This window comes from Crocuta crocuta, unplaced genomic scaffold, assembly GCF_008692635.1.
Source record: "Crocuta crocuta isolate KB4526 unplaced genomic scaffold, BGI_CrCroc_1.0 scaffold1835, whole genome shotgun sequence".
NCBI classification, from domain to species: Eukaryota; Metazoa; Chordata; class Mammalia; order Carnivora; family Hyaenidae; genus Crocuta; species Crocuta crocuta.
In genome coordinates this window covers 21,214-26,678 of record NW_027532159.1, presented here as the reverse complement: position 1 = coordinate 26,678, position 5,465 = coordinate 21,214, and the positions used below count along the sequence as shown (strand labels likewise).

General features: G+C 38.0%; 1 pseudogene; it reads right to left on the bottom strand.

The window, feature by feature from the left end:
* Positions 1–2,730: 2,730 nt before the first annotated feature.
* LOC144241802 (olfactory receptor 5G3-like) lies at positions 2,731–3,680 on the bottom strand (annotated as a pseudogene).
* Positions 3,681–5,465: the final 1,785 nt, after the last annotated feature.

Genomic DNA, 5,465 nt, shown 5'->3' with positions numbered 1-5,465 from the left:
CTATTAAAAAAAAAAAAAAGAAAGAAATGACAGCCTACAGTAGGTTCAGTATAAATACCATTATTACCAGGGAAGAGTATAGAAGAAGGGACCCAAAAGCTCAAAAAGCTTAGGATGCTTGAAAGGAATTATTATGTAAGTAAATATATATAATGATGATGCCATCAGGTATCCATTAAAGAAGGTATCAGGTGAGTATGTTCCCTGAGAGAACACTTCTTTCCACTGAAGCAATAAAGAAAGGCACTAATGAGAGGGGCTCCAGTTAGTGGCAAGCCAATGGTATGAGATGTTGTTATGCATCTAGGCTTCCTAGAGCCAATGAGAATGATAGGATTCCAGAACACTTGAATAAAGAAATTAAAGTCACCACCAAAGACATAGAGGATGCAGCAGAAGTAATCATATTTTCTCTCCTTTTAAGATAGCATTCTGGCCATCCAGAAAGCAGATGGCTCTTAGAATATGGCTGTAGACTACTTAAAGTTCAACCAAGTAGTAGCCCAATAGCAGCTCCATACCTTATATGGGATCATTTACAAGTTCTCCCATCCATGGTCTGCAGCTAATGACTTGGGAAATGTATTCTTTTCTATTCTGATTGGAATGGAGGATGAGAAACAATTTACATTCATATGAGAGGAACAACAATATTCATTTACAAGTTTTCCTCAAGGCTATATTAACTTGCCTGCCCTCCTTAATCCAGTCTACAGGTATGAGGCCTCCTACCTACTACAGTTAGTGGATACTAATTGTAATATCTACCACGTTGATAATATCATGCTCATAGAGCAGGTTACACAGCAGATGCTGGAACATTGGAGACCTTCGTGAAACACCTGTGCTCCAAAGGGTGGGAGACACAACACAAACACACAAACACCTATTAAGATTCAGGAACTTGAAATGTTGGGTGAGTTTTTACAGGTCTGGTGGTGAGGGGTATGCTGGAATACATCCAAAGTAAAACTCATGAAAAAAAGACTCAGAGGGTCCTAGAAGGTCTCTTTGGGATTGGAGGCAACATATTCCATAGCGAGGAATAGATCTCCAGCACAGGTACCATATGACACAGAAGGCTGTAGGTATTAAGTGGGATGCAGAACAGGAGAGGCTCTGCAGCAGGTGCAGGCACAGTACAAGCAGCCCTGTCCCTTGGGCCACACAATACAACAAGCTCTGTAAGAAAAGTGATGGTCATGGGAAAAAAGCAACATGGAGCTAATTACAAACCTCCATGTGGGAATATTGCTGGTCCTGGGCTTCAGGAGCCATTGTATACCATTGGCAAAAAAGAATGTATGTCTTTTGGGGAAGAGTTCCTAGTCTGTCTGTGTACCTAATCAAAAGGGAAGTCTTGCTCTGGAACCACCATGTGAATATGTATCCAGGACTGCCCTAATATCCTGGGTCCTCTCAGATCCTCCAATAAATAAAATAAAATGCGCAAAGTAGCAATCATAAGATGTAAATGGAACTCCATATAAATGGAGCCCAAGTAAAGGCAGAGGGCAGGATTAAGCGGCAATTCAAATGTATATGAACAAAACTTCTCCTTTCCCATCTCCAATGCAAGTGCCATTGAAGTAATCAATGTCAATAACTTGTTGTGCATCCTTTATAGTTCTCCCTCTGCTCGTTTACACCTGCATGTACGTGCACATTTTATTATATAGTGCTGGCCTTCTTCTTAATGATCATAATTACACATTGATCTTCAGCTTGATTTTTTCCCCCACCTAACAGTGAGTGACTGCATACAATTGTCCTCTCCAGGTCAATACAAAATTACCTTACCTAATTTTTTTATTTGTTGTAGAATTTGCATACACACACACACACACACACACACACACACACAAATTGACTTTTCTTACAATGATGTAAAACAGACTATTTCCTTCATTTTCCTTTTCCACACATAGTGCTTGTATATATGTAATTCTATTCATCGGCCTTTATATTTCTGTAGTCCAGATTTATAAAGGAGAAATTCTAGGTCAAGTGGATTTTAAATCGATTATTGCACATGGAAACTACCAGATTCTTTGGGTAATGGAGAACTCATACATTAAACAGAAAATAAAGAATGGACATGGCTAAATAGGAACTTCATCATCATTGAAAACTAATAATATTTCATCTATATGAAAAAAACACTGCACTGACATTTTAATTTCATTGAATTTTCTTGACCAAGGATAATAGTGAAACTTTCCTCCATTCATTTCTGGTGTAGGGATCCCCATTTCAGTGAATTGCTTGTTCATTTGTTTCCCCATTTATCTATTTTTTTTCCTTTGAATTTTAGAGTATTTCATTATTAGGGATATTATCTCATTATTTGGCACATGTCACAAACATTTCTTCTAGTTTTATTATATCCATTTTAATATTGTTTGTAGTACTCTGAACTTTTTATTATAACTTTTGGTTTCCTTGTCTGGATTAATAGTATTCAAACATCCACGATAGTACAAATATTCACCTAAGTTTTCTTCAGTACATTTTCACATTAATATTCTCAACATTTCACTATATTATTTTGAAACTCTTGTTATGTCACAGACAACAAGATGGGGCAGAAAATATTTGAGAACTAGTCAATTTTTCAAGTCATCTATGACTTGGCAGTGCATGGACTCACATTCAGCTTCTGATTTCCACTTCAGAGATCTCTTTCCTAAACAGACTGCACCAACATCTATGGTACAACACAGCAGAGTTCTATTTTACCAAAACCACTAGAGAATTTTTCCTCTCAAACTTTCTCCTGAATGCATTTTTTACCTCCTTGTTCCTCAGGCTGTAGATGAGGGGGTTCAACATGGGGATCACCACAGTATAAAACAGAGAGATCACTTTATTGATATCCAGGGAGGGACTGGAGCCAGGCTGAACATAGATAAAGAAAAGAGTTCCATACAGGATGGAGACAACTGCCAGGTGAGAAGAGCAGGTGGAGAAAGCTTTCCGCCTCGCATCCGCAGTCTGAATCTTCAAGATGGCCCCCAGGATGCAAACATAGGACACCGTGATGATCAGCCCACTGAACACACCAATTGCCCCAGCCAAGATGAACAGCACTAATTTATTGATCCAGGTGTCTGCACATGCCAGGGAAAGCAGTGGTGAAATATCACAGAAGAAGTGATTGATGATATGGTACCACAGAAGGGTAAGCGAAAAGTGAGAACTGTATGAGTCATTGTGCTTATAAGAGCCATGGCATAAGGCCCTGCCACCAGCTGCACACAGACCCTCTGGGACATAATGAGGGTATACAACAATGGTTTACAGATGGCGATATACCGGTCATATGCCATGGAAGCCAGGAGGAAACATTCAGTTGCCACAAAGAAACCAGAGACACACATCTGTGTGGCACAACCCATGAAAGAGATGCCTTTTTTCTCTGCAAAGATATCACCCAGCATCTTGGGGGCAATGGAAGAAGAGGAGCAAATATCTACAAAGGGTAAGTGGCTGAGAAAAAAGTACATAGGAGTGTGGAATCTGAGATCAGTCCATATTAGAATAATCATCCCTACGTTACCTCCCAAGGTGACCAGATAAACAATGGAAAGCATGATAAAGAGGACAATCTGCTGATGGAGAATATCTGTGAGGCCCAAGAAAATAAATTCAGTCACTTCAGTCTGATTCTTATTTTCCATTGGTCAGTTTTAACCTGCTACAAGAAGCAAAACCATAAAGTAATCAGTCATCATCAACAGTTACAAATAATATTTTCAGCTAATGACAGATTATCCTAAACAGGTCTATAACAGGCAGTTATGGAAATATTGTTGAACTGGAAGAGAGTATTTCCATGTCTTAGTTCTGGGAGCTGTGCAAGGATACTGTGTAAACTTGAACAATTCATCCTTGATATCTTCGGATTCAGGAATCTCTATCATAAAAAGAAGAGTCCAGCTGTATTGTCTCAATAACCCTCAAGTCATAAAATTGTATTTGAAATGGAAATTAGTCTCCACATTTCACTTTACTGGCTTATGGGATAACAAAACTCTCTTAGAATGCCTTTCCTGGGAATATTGAAAAATCTCACCAATGTGTTATTCAGATCTTGACATTAGACATCTGGGAAAGACTAAGCAGGGGAGATTTTATTTTTATTGAATACCATTCTCATATTGGTAGGACAAGGTTCCTAGATGGGCTTATCAGTCTACTCTCTCGTTGCACTGGTAATGGCAGGTGGAAAGGATAACACACAATTGACAAAGAGGTGGCTCATATAAAGGAATATGGTGTCACGGAAGAAATAGAGAGGCCTTGCCTTTGAGATCAAGTGATCCGGCAAATGATAGACAGTGACTTTTCATGGAAATTATATAGAAAAATAAGCCTTTGTTGCATCTAAATAATGAAGAATTGTTTTCTTTTTTGTGATGTCCTATATATTCTGTAAACTGATTTTGAGTTGTTTGCCTGGAAATTTGTCAGGCAATTACAATTTATTCATTCTAACTATAATTGTAATTGTGCATGTAAAATATCAAGTGCGTAATACTTTATTCAGCGAATACCCTCAAGAAAATGCTCGTTTCTGACTCCTTAGTAAAGGAAGAAAAAATCAAGCTGTTCAGAATTCCAAGGAAGGATCACTATGTAGGATAATTTATATGAAAAACAATTGGTGCTAAGCAACATGTATTATCACTTCATTTAATGTCCTCTTAAAATAAAAGCAATATACTACTCTGGAATTATACTATTATTATGTTTGGAGCTTCATATGCGATATAAGTAGTGATTGTATCTATTTAATCTATGTTGTATCATTATCATGATTATTTGCTTAATGCCATATGGAATATATTTTCAGGAGTCAAAAAGGCAATTCTAGGCTTTAAGAGAATGACACGGGGCATAAATGTTTTCCTTTGTGTCAATTCAAATATGGAAAATATAGATGTGTGGTGTTTGGGATGATACAATGACACTACTTATTAAACATTTTTAAAATTTTTATTTATTTTTGAGAGAGAGAGAGCATGAGCAGGCATGGGGCAGAGAGAGAGAAGGAGACACAGAATCTGAAGCAGGCTGCAGGCTCTGGACTGTCAACACAGAGCCCGACATAGGTCTCAAACTTACAAACCATGAGATCATGACCTGAGCTCAAGTTGGACACTTAACCAACTGAACCACTCAGGTACCCTGCAATCACACTACTTCTAATTTTGATCCTTTATTCTTTCCTTCCTTCCTCCTACCCTCCCTCCCTTCTTCCTTCCTTCTTAAATTCTTTCCTTTCCTTCTTTCTTTTCTCTTTTTTGTCTTCTCTTCTTCCTTCCTTCCTTCCTTCCTTCCTTCCTTCCTTCCTTCCTTCCTTCCTTCCTTCCTTTCTTTCTTTCTTTCTTTCTTTCTTTCTTTCTTTCTTTCTTTCTTTCTTTCTTTCTTTCTTTCTTTCTTTCCTTCTTCTTTTTTTGTTT